Source organism: Phascolarctos cinereus, unplaced genomic scaffold (assembly GCF_003287225.1).
Source record: "Phascolarctos cinereus isolate Bilbo 61053 unplaced genomic scaffold, phaCin_HiC Scaffold_5;HRSCAF=322, whole genome shotgun sequence".
NCBI classification, from domain to species: domain Eukaryota; kingdom Metazoa; phylum Chordata; class Mammalia; order Diprotodontia; family Phascolarctidae; genus Phascolarctos; species Phascolarctos cinereus.
In genome coordinates, this window is record NW_027555958.1 from 238,510,558 (window position 1) to 238,529,637 (window position 19,080).

General features: G+C 41.7%; 1 pseudogene; it reads left to right on the forward strand.

Annotated features, from left to right (window-relative positions):
* Window positions 1–6,905: 6,905 nt before the first annotated feature.
* LOC110217205 (large ribosomal subunit protein eL24 pseudogene) lies at window positions 6,906–7,384 on the forward strand (annotated as a pseudogene).
* The last annotated feature ends 11,696 nt before the right edge of the window (window positions 7,385–19,080 follow it).

A 19,080-nucleotide genomic window follows, 5' to 3' on the forward strand; every position in this document is an offset into this window, starting at 1 on the left:
AGAGACCTAGTTTCTTGAATCTTACTGCCTTATACACTAATGAGGTACTGTGACTTAAGGCAGTCCATTGAACTTTTCTAGGCCTCTCTTTCCTCTTCTGTACAAGTGAGGGATTTGAACTGGGTGGTCTCCAAGACATCCCTCCACCTACCAAAATAACTTTAGATATCAAGGAGCAGAGTGGGAGACATTTTATTTGAGCAGAGAGATCTGAAATCAGGGGTGTGTTGGTAAATATTTAACAACCAGGCTTTCTGGGAAGGAAGAAAAAGTATTCACATCCATTTTAGAGTTTAATCTGCAATATTGACACTTTCTTAAGTCTAGACAATTAATGAGGCAATAAATCAAGCCTCAATTTGTAGTGATTGCTCCTTTTTGAGGTGTAAATGGTCACACTGAAGATTTAACTATGGACTCTCTAGAGAAGTTAGAGCTAGCTCCTGTGCACTCCTGCCTGAACAATAATTTTTTAAGCTACTACTATGTGTCAGTCCTTGGGGATATGAAGAAAAGAAAAAACAATCCCTGCTCTCATGAATCCCCTGGTCTAATGGGGAGATAATATGTAAACAACTACGTACAAACAAAATATACACAGGACAAACTGGAGATAATCTCAGAGGTCAGTCACTAGAATGAAAGGCAAGTGGAAAGAAGGTGAGATTTTCCCTGACACTTGAAGAAAGCCAGGGAAGCCAGGAGGTGGAGATGAGGAGAGAGAATGTTACAGGTACAGAGAACATGAAACGAAATGCTCAGAGTCTGGAAATGGAGTGTCTTGTGTGAGGAGCAGCAGGGAGGTCAGCGTCACTGGACAGCAGAATGTATTGGGGGATTAAAATATAAGAAGACTGGAAAGGTAGGAAGGGGCCATGGGTGAGAGGGTAATCAGATATTAGGAGGGAGGTCATTCTAGGACTAGGGAAAACATCATTCATTGCCTTGGAGGCTTTTAGTCTCAGATATACTCTCCTTGCTGAGTGGTCTTGGGCAAGAGGTTTAAACTCATTGGTCCTTTGGAAATGGGATAGAGCCATTTGCCTCTGTCTCAGAGATGGTGTGTGAAAGAATCAGTCAGATTCATCTTTTTGCTTCCCCGAGGGGAGAAAGTAATATTCTGTCACTTCTTCCCGGAGTGAAAATTAAAGTTGACTCATGGGGTTCCAGTAATGTGGGTGCCCAGAGGTAAAAGACAGAGCCCCAAGGCTGGAACCCAGAAAAAAAATGACTAGACCAGGATGAGAGAAGAGCAAGAAGTCTGCAGCATATTGTTACTGTTGTCAGGAGTGCTGGGCCTGTAGTCAGAAATGCCTACGTTCAAATCTGGTCTCAGACATTTACTAATTGTGTGACCCTGGGTGAGTCACTTAACTTTGTTTGCCTCAGCTTCTCATCTGTAAAATGAGCTGGAAACAGAAATGGGAAACTGCTCTAGTATCTTTGCCAAGAAAACCCCAAATGGGGTCATGAAGAATTGGACACAACTGAGCAACAACAGCAAAGGAGGTCCAGAGGTTCAGAAGTCTGTGCCTCTGATCCCACCCCAGAAAGAGCACACTCTCCTCCAGGGAAGTCTCCTAGAATATAGATCACGTTATTCTTGGAGGTGTCTCAATTTAAGAATAATGAAGCACTTGTAACTGAAAGGGGCAAATGTGGTAGGAGGGATGGAGAGACAGAGACAGATGAGGGGATGGGTAGAGACAGAGAGACTGTAGGAAAATACAGACATATGGGGGAGGCAGAAACAAACAGGTAGGAGGAGAGATAGAGAGACAGGGAGAGATAGATAGAGACAGATAGGGAGAGAGACAGATGGGGAGAGAGACAGAGAGAGAGAGAGAGAGCAAGAGAGAGAGAGAGATAGGGAAGAGAGAAAGACAGAAGAGGAGCAAAATAGAATGGGATAGACAGAGAGGAAGAAGGGAGGGATAGACACAGACAAATAAGGGAGAGAGACAGAGAGGGGGAAAGAGAAAGATGGGAAGAGAAACAGAGACAAACAGAGGGGAAGAGACAGAGACACAGACAGGAGAGTCAGAGAGGAAGGAGATGATTGAAACTATTATAGAGAGAGATTGAAATACAGAGAGAGAGAGAGAGACAGACAGACAGACAGACAGAGACAGAGAGAGAGAGAGAGAGGGAAAGGGAGGAAGGGAGGGAGGGAGAGAGAGAGAGAGATAGAAAAAGCGAGCGAGCTCATATTCTTTGTTATTCTATTAGGGTCTGTCCATTCTACTTCTTGGGGGAGGAGGAGTTTGGACCCCTAAAGCACCCTGTGACTTGCACTTCCTGCTGGTTCCTGCCTGTCCCCTTCGTCTCCTTTGCCTGTTCTGTGAAGTTCTGCAACCCTCAAGGCCCCTTAAGGGCTTAAAGGCACCTTAGAAGTCATCTAGTCTACTCTTCTAGAGAATCCAGCTGAGATCAAAATTCACATCAACTCTGCTCTCTATCAAATCCTATCTTATTTCCAATCCTTTCCACCCATTGTGGGGGAGCTCACACCTTTGATTTCCTCAGTTTAGGGACATCTAGGTGTGAAGCCTCTCCTGTCAATGCAACTGAGCATCTAATAGTCTACAGAGCTGCCCCTGGGGCACTGAGAGATACCCTTGCCCAGGGTCATGAGGATAACATGTGCTCAAGGCAGGCCTTTTCGACTCCAAAGTTGGACTTTATCCACTATTGCACAATGTTCTTTGGGGTTGATATATTGGGATTGAGAAGGGGTCAAGAGTGACTGCAAGGGGATGATGAAGGAAAAGAGCTCCAGTGCCTCATAAAGATTACTCTGCCTTCTCCCCACCTCCACCCCATCTCTTCCTGATCCCCTCAGAAGGTCACCAGTATGTGTTATTTCTCTCCTAGTCTCCAATTCCCTTTTCATTGATCAGAAGGGAAATTCTATCCTGAGGACCTGAAGTCACCTCTGTCTTGGAGGGGGTGGAGGAGTAAAGGAGGGAAGGAAGGAAGGAATTTGGCCCAGCAGAGCCAGATCTCTAGCAACCTACAGAGAACATTGCCAGTACAGAGACCCTTACCCCATACCTCCCCCACCCTAATGTACTCCCCATTAACCCACAGAGTCTTCTCAAATTGAAGAACAGAGATAGGCCCCCAGAGGTGTTTTCTAATTGTCAGCCTGGCAGCTGGTCCCCAATACCCTCTAGGTTCATTGGCCATTAATGACCATTTATTCTTTCTCTGCTTTTACCTTGCATGGAGAGTCCTTCAGGAGAAGAAGGCATAATCCAGACAGAGGTTTGATTCTCTGGTGATATGAGTGGGTTATTTCAGTACCCAGTGAGGCTATTGTTGCAAAACACTTGAACTTGTCCAGCTCACAACCTCCTTCCCTCAGCCACTCTGATCTGATCTGATCTGAGATACAAGGACAAACAGTGGGAGTACGCTGCTTCATCCCTCCTTCGCTGGAATAGCCTTGGTTATAATTCAACACACATTTATTAAACACCTACTATGGCATGCTCAGACAGCTAGGTGATGCTGGGCCTGGAGTCAGGAAGACTTATCTTCCTGAGTTCAAATCTAGCCTCAGACACTTACTAGTTGTGTGACCCTGGGCAAGTCATGTCACCCTGTTTGTCTCAGTTTTCTCATTTGTAAAATGAGCTGGAAAAGGAAATGGCAAACCACTCCTGCATTTTTGCTGAGAAAACCCCAAATAGGGTTACAAAGAGTCAGACATGAGTGGAACAACAAGAAAAAGGCATGGTAGAAAGAGTTCTGTATTTGGAATCGGAGAACCTGGGCTCAAATTTGGCTCGCCACTAGTATGATGCTAGGCCAGTCATAATGTCTCCAGACCTCAGTTTCCTCCTCTATAAAAGAAGGAAGTTGAATTCCATGGGCCATAAGGCCTCCGCCATGTTGAAATCAATTACCTTAAGTACAGAGATAGGTCCCACATAGATTATAATCTAATAGGGAGGGAGAGAAATAGGACCTCACTGCTACTGGAGCATTTAGGTTTTCTCTGGAGCCTGTGATTCAGGGATGCCCACAGCTCCCTGCCAAGCTTGGTAACAAGCTTAGCAAAGAAGGCTGGAGTCTGGCTCTAGATTCCTGGAACAGCAACCACATAGCTCTTGACCTACTCCTGGCCCTGCTCTTCGGGGACAGTCTCTAAGCAATCTCTAAGTAAGTATAAGATCTTTGAGGGCAGGGATTGTCTCATCTGTCTTCATATCCAGAGTGTCTTGCACCTGATAGAGGCTTAATAAATGTTTACTGAATTGAATTAAACTTAGGTCACACAAGAGATCTTAGGATCATAGACTTAGAAGTAGCCCTAGAGACCATTAAATCCCTTTCCCCTTTTGCAGATGAGGAAACTAAGGAAAGTTAAGTGACTTTCCCAGGATCACACAACTAGTATTTGAGATAGGGTTTGAACCCAGGTTTTCCTGACTGCAAGTCCTACACCCATGCACACTATGCTAAACTGCCCTAGGGGAGAGGGGTGACAAAAATGCCCCTTCCCCTCTTAAATCCATGTTGTATAGAAAACAGCTGCTCTACACTTTCCCAGTGTTCCTACAACAGTTAAGAATAGTTCTACATAGGATTTTATTTCCCTCTGTATTGGGTCAGAAGGCAACACAAAAATACCCTGTTAGATCCTTGCCTTTACCCTTCGACCCCTATGGCTAGCCACTGCTGCTCCTACCCTAATCCCTAGGCCCGGTTCCTAGAAGCCTCGGCCTGGGGAACTTCATTACTACCACCATAAGATAATTCAATTGCAAGTCTTGAGTTGGAAGGGACCTCGGAGGCCTTCTGGTCTGACCTCATTTTTTAACATAAGAAAAGTGAAGCTCAGAGAGGTTGTCCAATCAATCAATCAACCTATCAATAAACATTTATTAATGCCTCCTAAGTGCTCATCACTGTGCTTAGTTCTGGGGATACAAAAAGAGGCAAAAGGCAGTTCTTGCCCAAGCTCCTTAAGGCCAGGGACTTTCCTAAGGACAAGTCTCTCCCTCATCTGACCAGGAGCTCCCCCATAGAAGGTGTCTCCTTAGTCAGATGAGAAGCAGAGAGTTTTGCCCACAAGGGGCATTAGAGTAAGGTAGGGACGTGAGAGGCCCAGGGATGCGGGGTCAAGGACCAAGGAGCTCAAGTCCCTTCCTCCCCTGACCAGGCCTCCCTCTCCTTCCCATCCCAAATTGCCCCCCTTCACCTTTCCAGGTTGTGTTTTACTTGGCCTCCCCCGTACGCCTGTGCTCAGTGCTGATCTGATTGCGGTAATTAGTTAATCAGTAACTGGCATAATTTCCCCCTGATTAATGCAGAACTAATCACCCACCAGAGCTGCCAGCAATTTGCTTATCAGAGTCACTTTGAAACAGCTTTGAAAATAAGCGTTTTGCACCTTGCTCCAGGTTAAAATTAGAGCTGTCAGAGAGGCTGCCCTCTGCTGTAAGGAATTTGTGTGTGTTGGCTTGGGGAGGGGCTGGGAGACTGACCTGCTAAGAAGGCTACCTCAACCCAGAGCACCCTCTCTCTCCCTCTTTGTCCCCTGGCCCCAGGAGAGATGGTGCATGAAAGACCTAAATGAAGGAAATTAATCCTTCTGCACTCTTCTGGTCATTCCACTTGATTAGGAGAAGCATTGAATCCCTGCGGTCCCCCCATATCTCTTCCTCCTCCAATTACTGAATATGAAATGGGGCATTGAATAGGCCAATGAAATGGATTCACTCAAAGGGCCATGCCTGAGGACCTAGAGGGCCGCATGTGACCTTGACTCCTGGACTAGGCCCTGAGAAATGTTGGATATGATCTCCCTCAGAGTTTGGGGCAAGGAAAACCATAAGTAGTTTTTGACCTCATTACAACAAGGCTTTGTATATAGTAAGCACTTAAAACATGTTTCATCAGGTGAGTTTTCCTCTCTCCCCTTTATTGTATTATTACAGGGGTTGTTTACCTTTTTTGTGTTTCGGACCTCTTTGGCAGTCTGGTGAAACCCATGGACTCCTCAGAATAACGTTTTTAATGCATATAATAAAATACATAGGATTACAAAGGAAACCAGTAATACTGAACAAAGATGTAATTTTTCCCATCCAAGATCACAGACTCAGAGAAATCTAACCTAACCATGGACCCCTAATGTGTACCTCAGCCTAAGAACTCCTGAATCAGAGAGCATTTGCTCTGGCCTCTTGCTATATAAATGCTGTCAGTAAGGACCTACACAGAGCATTTATCCAAGGGGATGTGTGTGGAATGGCAGGAACATTGATGATTGCAATGCTAGTTTAGAGAATGATGGAGAAAAATGGGAAATGACTCAGGGGACACTTTCTGGGAAAGGAAGGCTGATGCTGTACTGTAAAGGAGGGGAGGGTTTGAAGTTTGGGGACTGAGAAAGGTAAAAGGGACCTTGGGACAGAGCCTTGGAGGTGTTGCTGAGGTAGGGACAGGGGTTATGAGTATCTGGCTTAACTTGAATAGATTTGACAGCTTTGTGGATGAACACGTTGGGGGATGTTGCCTAGGAGCAGCAGTCTGGAAAGCTCACGCAAGTATGCTTCTGCCATATAAAACTTCGAAGAGTCTTTTCTATGTGAAAGGCACTATGCTAGATGCCTAGGGGACACAAAGACCTTATAGGACCTCAAGGACCTTATAGTCTCCAGGAGGTAGCAAGTGCATGCTGTATCTAGGGATACTATACACTCTCAGGTGAGTCCTCCGGAGAGGGCTGCTTCAGGTCCAAGGCATTCATTGATGAGCCCTCACCAATGTGTTTACCTTAGTCAGCCAGGAGATACAATTAGTTCATAGCAAAGGTATTTAATGAAATGGCATAGTAAGAAAAGTGGTAGTAAAAAACTTCGTTCTTCCTCTTCACCATGCTGCTTGCAGCCATGAAGGTTGAGCTGTGCAGCTTCAGTGGGTACAAGATCTACCCTGGTCACAGGAGGTGCTAGGCCTGCACCGATGGGAAGGTTTTCCAATTTTTTGAATGCAAAATATGAGTCTATATTGCTTTCAAAGAGGAACCCCCAGCAGATCAATTAGACTGTGGTATATAGAAGAAAGTACAAAAAGTGACAGTCAGAAGAGATTAAAAAAAGAACTCCCAGGCTGTTAAATTCCAGAGGGCCATCACTGGGGCTTCTCTTGCTGATATAATTGCCAAGAGGAACCAGAAACCTGAAGTTCAAAAGACCCAGTGAGAACAAGCCATCAGGGCTGCCAAAGAAGCAGAAAAGACTAAGCAAACAACTGAGAAGGCCCTAAGCTCCTACATAGGTAGCACCTAGACAAAAAAATTGTGAAGCCTGTGAAAGTTTCTGCAAGCCGAGTTGGTGGAAAACGTTGTCTACTAAATTGGATTAAGTAAAATAAAATTTAAAGCAACAACAACACCAAATTTCACCCCTAATCCTGGGGAGTATTCTACCACAAATACATACATCATCAGCAGGGAGAGTGGATACATGTAGAGGCTGTGCCATGGGGTACATGTGTGATTTCTGAAGGCTAATTTCAGAAAGGCTATGATCATTACTCATATAAAGGTTATTGACCCAATGACTGTCAAATGACTTGTAGATTCCCCGATTTTATCAACTCCAATCCCTCTTTTCTCTTCTAAGTAGATGAGTACACTTGGGGAAAGACACAGAGTCCATGCTAATGTCAGGGCCAAGATCACCACCCTTTCATACATATGCATATTTCAGTGGTTCAGTTGTTTTTCAGTCATGTCAGATCCTTTGTGGTCCCATTTGGGATTTTCTTGGCAAAGATACTAGAGTGGTTTGCCATTTCCATATCTACTTCATTTTACAGATGAGGAAACTGAGGCAAACAGAGTAAAGTGACTTGCCCAGGATCACCCAGCTAGTTAAGTGTCTGAGGCCAGATCTGGAAGATGAGTCTTCCTGACTCCAGGCCTGGCACTCTATCCACTGCACCACCTACCTGTATATATGGCCAGTCAAAGTCTAAATGGGCTTTCATTTCAGCCTTAGAACAACTGAGGAGATCAGGGAATCCTTTCTGGAGAAGAGGCCTCTTCTTTTTTTTTTTTTAATTTCTAGCCTAATGGCCCTTCTTAACCTCCTCAGCTAGTTATTGAGGGTACAAGAGGGTATGTGTATATAGGGTGAGGGCTGGAGGCAAGGGGAAGGACCTGGGATTATAGGTACTTAGCATACTTACATTGTTCAGCCTTGTCTACGTCAGGACGCTGTCTTTTTTTTTGGATTTGGTTAATGCAGTTAAGTGACTTGCCCAGGGTCACACAGCTAGTAAGTGTTATGCATCTGAGGCCAGATTTGAACTCAGGTTCTCCTGAATCCAGGGCCAGTGCTCTATCCATTGTGCTGCCTTGAGGCTAAGTCGTAATATAGGAATTTTCTCAGTTCTTCATTCCATTTGTCCAATTTTCAGTTCTTCATTCCCTTTGTCCAATTTCCTGATCTCACTCCTTCCTCCTATAGTTTCTGAAGGAGTCTGGCTTCTCTTCCTAGTTCCCAGCTCCCCACACCCCCCAGTTCTACTCCATGCCCAGCTAGAACCCCATCCCTACCACACCTCTTTCTCTCCTGTTTACTGGGAAAGCAAGGTATGATCTCAGGAAGTCCCACATGATAACTTTTCCTCTCCAGGACCCTCATACTCCCCAAACTAGCATTTCTCAGGCTTTCTACACCTCTGAATTTTCATGTCCTGCTTCTTTCTGGTCTTGACTCACTCTTCTCTCTCATCTCTCATTGCTCACTCTTCTTTCTGCTCCCTCCCACCCACCACCCCACATTTGGCTTCTTGCCTGTCTTTCTCCAATTGTTCTGCTCCCTTTCAGCTAATCCCCTGACTGATAAATTAACATTCATAAATGTACACATTTACACTGAACATGGACGAGATGGCTTCCTCTTACCGTCAAAGGGTACACAGAACCTTCCTCTCTAGGGGGAAGGGGTACATCACAAGGGGCTCCAGGGAGGATTAGCGCATGTGGAAACCTTATGGTACAGGTCCCCTGGAGTGGAGAGATGCAGGAGTAGGTGAGAATTGGCTTGCCTTTCATTAATATTTCCTCTTCGTGTGTCTCCTTTGCAATCTCCATTCAGAAACAGAGGGAATAATTATAGATGATGCAGCCCCTTGACTAAGCATTAAATATTGATCTGCTTTAATGTTTCATTCTGTTTATTTTAACTATACACCCTTGCCTCCTGCTTCCTCCTTTAGTGGAGGTGAGGTGGAGAAGGGGGAAAGCTAGTAACTATTGAGAGAAACGGATAGGGACAGCTTTTTGTATGGAGAGCCCTTGGAAGCTGAAGGTCCGAATTTTGTTAAAGAGAACCCCAATGAATGAAATAGGGAGAAAAGCTAAGTAATCCCCTTATCTCTGGATGGGTTGGAGACAGATTTGGACCTGATTTCAATCAATTCCATTCATTCAAACAAGTCAACAAGCATTTAAGTGCTAAGTGTTAGGGATACAAAGAAAGAGAAAGACAGCCCCTGCCCTCAGGGAACTCACAATCTAAAATTGCAAACATATCTGTGCAAACAAGACATACACAGGATAAATTGGAGATAATCAATGGAGGGAAGGCAATAAATAATTGTCCAGTGCCTTCTGTATTTTCAGAACCTCATTTGATGCTGTGAGAGATATAGAAGTAGGAGTTATAGTGACTGCTTTCAAGGAGCTTGTAGTTGGGATGGGTGGGGAGAGGGAGCTAGACACACACATAGGAACATTCCTGAAAAGTTTAATTAGTGACAAAGATAAAATGACAGCATTGGAGAATAATACGAGAAATGTTACAAGGCACTATTTTCTTTCTTTCTTTCTTTCTTTCTTTCTTTCTTTCTTTCTTTCTTTCTTTCTTTCTTTCTTTCGTTCTTTCTTTTCCTTCCTTCCTTCCCTCCTTCCTTCCTTCCTTCCTTCCTTCCTTCCTTCCTTCCTTCCTTCCTTCCTTCCTTCCTTCCTTCCTTCATTATTTTTCTTTCTTTCTTTCTTTCTTTCTTTCTTTCTTTCTTTCTTTCTTTCTTTCTTTCTTTCGTGAAGGAAAGCCTTTATTACACTTCTCGAGAGAAGTGGACACAACGCACTTTAGTAGCATGTGGGCACTGGTTCAGTGGTAGCATCAACTTTTAAACCATTAATAAGATCCATAGTCTACCCATCAGGGCTACAATTGGTCTAGTTCATCTGAGTTACACCCTTCCTGGACAGCCCATTGCATGTTTGTCCATGTTCTGTTAACTCTGCCCACTTCATGGGTCCCATGTTCAAAAATGGCAGCTATCTCTACCGTTGGAGTTAATATTCAATAAGCTTATTAAGCAAGCACAGTGGAGAAACAAGGCACTATTTTCTTAAGTGCAGTATGAGTCCTTGTGCCTGGCTTTTTAATGCCCTTGACTCTGTGTGTGTGTGTGTGTGTGTGTGTGTGTGTGTGTGTGGTGAGAGAGAGAGAGAGAGAGAGAGAGAGAGAGAGAGAGAGAGAGAGAAATAGACAGAGAGGGAGAGAGACAGAAAGACAGAGACAGACACAGAGAGAAAGGTAAAGAAAGATATACAGAGACAGAGACAGAAACAGAGATGAGGAGAGAGAAGAAATAGATATAGAGACACAGAGACAGATAAAGACTGAGACACAGAGAGACAGAGAGAGTGAGAGAAACAGAGACAGAAAATCAGATTATTATGGCACAGTGGGCAAATGCGCCATCCCACATGAAAATTGTCAAGTAACCAGTGCAAAGACAGCTTGATTTCAGGATTGAATTCAACAAACATTTATTAAGTACTTGTTATGTGCAAGGCATTGTGCTTGAAACCATGACATTAATTTTTAAAGTGCCTATTGGATTTTTAACAAGTGATACTATTTACTAACTTTAATTTATTTTTGAACTCCAGAAACTACACCCCCACCCCCACCCCGGGCAATGAACTTCATTGTGTCCCAAGCCCCAAAACATGCTGCTCTACCTTTCCCAACCCCTCTTAATACTTGTGCCTTCTCTCTTGGTTATTTCCTTCCTATCTATTCGGTCTATATCTTGTTTCTGTATAGTTGTTTGCACTTTGTCTCCCTAATTAGATTATGAGCTCCTTGAGGGCAGGAAAGTTTTGTTTATTTTTTAGCTTTCTTTGCATCCCCAACAGTAAGCATAGTGCATTGACTAATTGACTATTCTCAGCATTGGGGAAAGCCGTCATTTGCTAGTTTGCAAATGGACCTTAACAAATGTATGTGTAAATGTGCTACTCTTCATTCATGTGCAGATGAGCCTCTTGACTCATTGTCACTGTCATTGCCAAGACTCTTTGAGTCAAGAAGGCCACTTGCCTCGGATAACTTATTGGGCAAGTCACTTACAGGATTGTAGAGTGCTGGAAGGGATCTTGTTCTTCGTTGTTCCAATTGTGTCCAACTCCCTGTGACCTCATTGGAGATTTACATGGCAAAGATATTGGAATGGTTTGCCATTCCCTTCTCTAGCTCATTTTATAGATGAGGAAACTGAGGCAAACAGAGTGAAGTGACTTGCCCAGGGTTATATAGCTAATAAATGTCTGAGGCCAGATTTGAACTCAGGTCTTTCTGACTCCAAGTTCATTGCTTTATCTGGAATACCGCATGTGACTTCCACTTAACTTCTTTAGATCTCAGTTTTTCATTTAGGAAATAGAGCAGTTTGATTAGGTGATCCCTGAAGATCATTCTTGGATTTATGATCCAATGATAAGTTTGGGTTGAGTCATTCACACTCTCTGACCTTGTGCTCTGTGTGACTAAGGATAGCTATTTAGGGGCTTTTGGTACTCAGTCTAGTTGGGGACCAGAATGTTCCTCTATTCAAGCTTGACTGGTCCAGATGTACCTACATCATGACCTCATGGACACCACATGATAACCATTGGAGCAAGTAGTATCCAGGATGGTATAGGAAGATCAGAATCCATGGCAAGAGAAGAGGAATGGGGGAAAGAACATGGTGTCAGGAGGAAGAAGGGAGAAGTCTTCATAAGGAAATACAGACAAGTAGGGTGTCATTGGTACTACTGTATTGAATTTAACATATACAGTTATTCCTTCCACATTGCAACTTTCCCCATCATGGTTTTGATATATTGTGGGTTGGCATAAGAAATTAAATGGGGATTTTGGGGGAGTTTTGTGGAAGCCACAGATGACATGAGAAGGCCAGCAGACAACACAGAAAAAAGTTTAGAAATTCAGAAATGTATAAAATATATGTACAGTATTGTATAATATCAATCCAAATTTTACAATGAGGTGCTGTAAACAACCTATAAAAGAAAAAGAAAAAATTCAGACTTCATTTCTGGTATGAAGGGAGGATCAAAAAATTTTACTCAGATTTTCCAGATCGTGGGGGTGCTGTGCCCCTAACCCTGTCAATGTGGAAGGGATAACTGTATCTTTAAAAGTACAGAATATAGGTTTAGAGTTTCCTATGTAAGTCTCTTTTTATATTATCTGCATTTGGATATGTTCATGTTGCCAAATTCATAATAAAAAAAGGAGAAAAGTCATTTCCTCCCTCCCCTTAGGGCAGTGAGGGAATTACTGCAGTAGACTGGGGATGAAGATGGGGCTTGAAATTTATTCACTTGGGTGGCTCTGGAAGGAAGGAATAATCTGGTTACAGAACACAGAGGGCCAAGAACCTTATCAGGCTTGGGGGGTGGGGGAGTTTCTCCCTCCAGGGCCCTAGGTTTGGTACAAATGTGGATGACGCTGCTGTGGGATGAGCAAGACTTTGCTGTATCCTTTCCAGACAGGATTTTGAAGTTGGATAAGCTATGGGTAAAATGATCCAATATGTTTATAGGGGTGAAATTGGGTTACACTGAATACCAAGAACAGGCTTGAAGACAATGATGACAACAACAATAATAATAGCTAATGTCTACATCTTGCTTTAAGGTTTGCCATGTGATTTACATTTATTATTTTGTTAGATCCTCATAAGAACCGTGGGAGGTAGGTGTTATTATTAGTCCTCATTTTCCAGATGAGGAAATTGAAATGAAAGGAGGCTAAATGACTTTCCTAGGTCACACAGCTAGTAAGTGTCTGAATCGGGATTCAAACTCAGGTCTTCCTGACTCCTGTCCAGCATTGTTCTACTTAGCTAGCTACATAATAATAATGATGATAATAATAACAATAATAACAACCATGTTATTTAGCTAACTACAGTAATAGTTAACCTTTATATAACACTTTGAGGTTTGCAAAGTATTTTGTCCATATTATCTTATTTGAGTCTCACAACAAGCAATTTTACAGATGAGAAGACTGAGTTACAAAAGTGCATCTTGAAGGGTGAATGTGAAATCAGGGAAGACCAGGGCCATCTCTGTAGCCTTTACACAAATGGAGAGAGATGGGATGAAGTGGATTGAATGTTCATCTCCTTTGCTCAAGTCTTCTTTTGATGATGCTTCATCATGGTGGGGAGGTGATTCTTTGAGATGAAGCAGATCCTCCCAAGCTGGAAAACTTAGGCATATACTAGGTTGGTCTATCATCTTTACATGATGTACCAGTCAGAAAGATTCATCAAGATGAATGACCAAGGGTAGCCAGGTGGTGCAGTAGATGCAGCATTGGCCCTGGAGTCAGGAGGACCTGAATTCAAATCCAGCCTCAGACAGTTGACACGTACTAGCTTTGTGACCCTGGGCAAGTCACTTAACCCCATTGCCTGGCCAAAAACAAACAAATAAAAAAGAATAGCTACCAGGTGATGATGATTTATTTTTAGTCCTAGCCACTTACGAAGCCTGTCTTTTAAAGCACGGAGGGGTCATAATATATGTCCATGGAGGTAGCATCCACTTAGGAAATCACAGATCCTTGAAGTATGGAAGTTAGATATATACTTCTAGGAGCTGATAGTGCTATGAAGTGGAAAGAGCATCAGATTGTAACCAAAGGATGTAGATTTGAATCCCAACTCTGCTATTAACTACCTTACTAGCTTTGTGCAAATACTTAACTTTTGGGGGCCTCCTTTTCCTCATCTCTTCAATAGAGGGTTGGATTAGATGATCTCTATAGTACTTTCTAGCTCTATATCATCCAATGACCCTACCTGTGACCTTGGACAGTTTACTTCTATTTTCTGAGTCTCAGTTTCTTCACTTCTGGAATGAAAGGATTAGACTGACAAGATTATCTTTAAAGTCTGTCTATATTGCTATATCTATAGGTTTGGTTTTTTTGGGGGGGGCTAGGCAATGGGGTTAAGTGACTTGCCCAGGGTCAAATAGCTAGTAAGTGTCAAGTGTCTGAAGCAAGATTTGAACTCAGGTCCTCCTGACTCTAAGGCTGGAGCTCTATCCACTGTGCCACCTAGCTGCCCCAGGCCTTTTTTTTTTTTAAGCACCATGGTGGGGAGGAGCTATCTCTTTCTATTGCCTCATTGATATATTTCCTTTGGAGACAATTTTGGCGATGGGGAAGAGAGATGAAAACAGGGAGCCCTTTCTCATGGCAGAGGGCAAGTAGGGTTGGGATGTAGGAGGGGGAATCATCAGTGTCTAGAAACCTTGGATGTTCTATTAAGTGGTATGGCCTCCTGCGGGGACACCTGGATTATTTTAGCTTTGGTAGCGGAGACATTTCATCTCAGAGAAGGAATGGGGAGTCATATCAGAGCAGGTGAAGAAGCTGTGGTCTGGGTGAAGAGTGTGGGACTCAAAGAAGGAAAGCAATCTTGAGGCCATCTCTTTTTTTAAGCAAATGTTTTATTGATTCTTTTTCTTTCTTTCTTACATCACTGTCACTTCCTAGGGACCTAATCAACTCCAATAGAACCCTCTCTTGAAACAAAAAGTATAGCTAGACAAATGTGTCAACACATTGACCATGTACTAACAACATTTTCATCACTTCCCCACACTCTGCCAAGAAGAATGAAGTAAATTTCACTGTTGGTGCTTCAGAGTTAGTATTGGCTACTTCATTGATCAGAGCTCTGTTGTTTTCCTAACATCATTGTGGTTATTGTGTAAGCTTGTTCTGGTTTGCTTACTTTGTTCTGCACCTGTTCATTTGAGTCTTCCCAATTTTCTCTGAGTTCTTCATGGTCATAATTTCTTATGCCTCAGTGATATTCCATTACATTAATAAATTCTAATGCGTTCAGCTATTCCCCAGTCTATGGGCATCCGCTTTTCTTTCAGTTCTTTGATGCTCCAAAAGTGCTGGTATAAATATTTTTGTATGGATGGGACTCTTCCCTTTGTCTTTGACCTCCTTGAAAGAGAGTGGGGATAATAATGCCTAATAGTAGTATAACGGCCTCAAAGGGCATATACAATTTAATGACTTTTATAGTTTAATTCCACATTGATTTCCAAAGTTGTTGGGCCAATTAGCCACTCCATCATTAGTACAGCAATATGCCTGTCTTCTCACAACTCCTTAATAGTTACCATGTTGGTCTTTTGTCAACTTTGATAATCTGATAGGTGTAAGGTAGAACCTCAGAGTTATCTTAATTTTAATTTCTCCAATTATTAGTGATTTGGAGCATTCTTTTATATGATAGTTGATACATTGGATTTTGTCTTATGAAAACTGCCTCAATAGCTGTATAGACTGAATGACAAAACACTACTTAAAAAATAAAGACCAACTTAAATAACTAGAGAAATATCCAGTACTCATGGATGGACTGTGCCAATAAAAAATGATGATGCTACCGAGGTTGACTTATAGACCCAGTGCTATATTAATTAAACCATTCAAGGGATGATTTACAGAGCTAGATAAAATAATAACAATTAATTTGGAGGAACAAAAGATCTACACTAACAAGAGAAAAAAGAATGATAAGTGGGAATGAAAGGAGAATAATACTTTCACACCTCAAACTATATTATAAAGCAGAAATCATTTAAACCCTTTGGCACACGTTAAAAGGTAGAAAAATAGATCAATGGAACAGATTAGTCAAGGGAGAATATAATTGAACTCAATAACCCAGTGTCTGATCAACTTGAAAACATAAATTACCAAGGAAAGAACTTCTGATTTGATAAGAATTGCTGGTAAAACTGAAAAGTAGTCTAGCAGAAAGTGGGCTTAGACTAACATCTTATACACATTTCACAATAAATTAAAAATGGATAATTGACCTGAATATTAAAGATCATTCCATTAAGAAATCAGTAGAGAAACAAACTGTATGCCTTTCACAGGTGTGGATAAGAGTGAATTCTTAACCAAACAAGAGATAGAAGTAAGTACAAAAGGTAATACAGATAATTTTGATTACGTGAAATTGAAAAGCTTTTGCACAAACAAAACGGATTCTTCTAGAATCAGAAGGGAAGCAGTCAACTGGGAAAAAAATCTTCATGTCAAATAACTCTGATAAGAGTTTAATGACCAAGATACTTAGACAACTAACAGAAACATTTAAGACCAGAAACTATTACCCAGTAGAGAAGTAGTCAAAGGATATAAAACAGTTCTCCAAAGAATTGCAATATGTTACCAATCATCTGAAAGAATGCCCCAAATCATTGATAATAAGAGTAATGCGAATGAAAACAGCCTGGGGTTTCACTTCATATCAGGAAATTGGCAAAGATGTCAAAAGCTGGGAAGAGTCAATATTGGAGGAGTTGTAGAAAGACACAGTAATATATTATTGGTGGAGCTGTGACTTAGTATAACCATTCTGGAAAGCAAATTACAATTATGCAAACAAAATGACTAAAATGTCTATACCTTTTACATAGAGATTCCATTATTGGACTTATGTACCAAGGACAGTCACTGACAAAAAGAAAGGCTCCATTTACACCAAAAGGGGGGCAGCTAGGTGTCACAGTGGATAGAGTACCGGCCTTGGAGTCAGGAGGACCTGAGTTCAAATCCGGCCTCAGACCAAACATTTGACACTTACTAGCTATGTGACCCTGGGCAAGTCTCTTAACCCCAATTGCCTAAAAAGAAAAAAAAACCAAAGGACAAACTATTTACACCAAAAGATTTATTGCAGCACTTTTGGTACTAGTAAAGAACTAGAAATAAAGAAGATATCTATTGATTGGGGAATTGCTAAATGAATTGTGGTATATGAATATAATGAAATATTACTACGCTATAAGAAAGGATAAACATGAATGCAGCGACACGTGGAAAGACTTTTATGAACAAAAATGAAGTGAAATAAATAGAGCCAGAAAATAATACACAATGACTGTAACAATGTTAATAGAAAGACCAGTGATCCAAAAAGCAATTGAAATTGAGATTTTTTTTGTTGAGATTGAGTATTCCTATCTCACCTAGGCTGGTAGTTCAGTGTCTAATCACAGGCTCTACCCTACTTTTGATTAGCAAGAAAATTTTTAATTGCTCTGTTTTTGATCTGAGCTGATTTACCCCTCTTTAGGGCCCCCTGATCCTGTGGGATTTTTATATTTCCTTGGGCAGACGCTGGATCAGCAAAGCTTAGAGCTCCTGAACTCAAGCAATCCACTAGGTTCAGCAATCCAAGGAGCAGGGATGTAATAGGCATGAGCCAACATGGCCGACTGAAGCTGAATGTTGTGAAATTAAAATGACAAAGCTTGGCCCTAAAGAATAGATATGAGAAGATATCTCCTCCCTCCTTTGCATAGGTGGAACATTTTAATAGTATCAATTTTTTCACTCTATTGATTGGTTTTGCCAATTTTCCCCTCTTTTTTATCTTTAAAAAATTCTTTGCTATAAGGGATAGATCTTTGAGAGGGAGGAAGGGAAAGGATATAAGAGGAAATGTTAAGAAAAAATACATCAATAAAAATCCATTTACATTAAAAAAAAATTTGCCTGTTCACATCTATTGGTACCTTACATCTTGGATCCCATCTCCAAGCAGCAACATGTTAATTTTTTTAATTAAAATTTTTATTTTAATAATATGTTATTTTTTCCAATTATATGTAAAGACAATTTTTAGCATTCATTTTTTATAAAATTTTGAGTTCCAAATTTTTCTTCTTTCTTCCCTCCCCTTTTCCTATAACAGTAAGCAATTTGATATGGATTATATATGTACAATCAAGCAACATGTTAATGTTCCCAGCTGTCAGGGAAGAGTCCATGTCAGGATATGTGCTTGGGGCTTCTCCACCTCTTGAAGGGATAGTTCCCCTGTCCTTTCACAGGAGTCCTTGGGTTTTTCAAATAAGCAGGGAGGGGATGTCATCATGGGAGTGAAGGGGCAGGGTTCCAGATATATCAAGGCCTGAGTGGAGGAATAGAGGCTACCTGGGAAGGGCTTGTTATATAGTCACCCAATTCTCACTGAATCTTCTGTTAACCCTGAGCCAGCTGATCCCACCCCATGAGTATCCAGAGGCTAAGACCTTTTACACTTTTCCCCCTTACCACTCTAAAAAAGAACAGACAGGACAAGCAGGGTTGGTACACAGTAAAGTTGACAAAACTTGTCTTTGCTGCCCTTGTCTATACCTCCTAACTTCAGACCTTTCTGCATCACTACTGCACACTACTCTTCTCCTGAAATGTTCAGTGCCTTCCATTCCTTCCAGCTCCAAAGTTATATGATTTGATAGTATTGTTTCCTCCACTAAATCCTCCTCTGATGCTGCATCTTGGCACGGAGGTTGCTCTGGAATCTCAAACACCATCAGAGAGTCTTTGGACTTTGCCAGCAAGCCTAACTGCCTTCTCACTCTGTAACATTTCTCTGCGCCTGTAGCTTCCTTCTCTCATTGTTGAATTCCTCTAAGAACCTCCATTTTAAAAAAATTTAATAGTATTTTATTTTTTCCCAATTATATGTAAAGACAATTTTTAGCACTCATTTTTTACAAGATTTTGAGTTCCCTCCCTCCCCTCCCCTCTTCCTAAAATGGTAAACAATTTGACATAGGTTATATATGTGCAATTATGTAAAATACATTTCCATGTCACAATTGTAAAAGAAAAAACAGACCAAAAGGAAAAAAAACCTTGAAAAAATAAAGCAAGTGAAAATAGTATGCTTCTATCTGCATTTAGA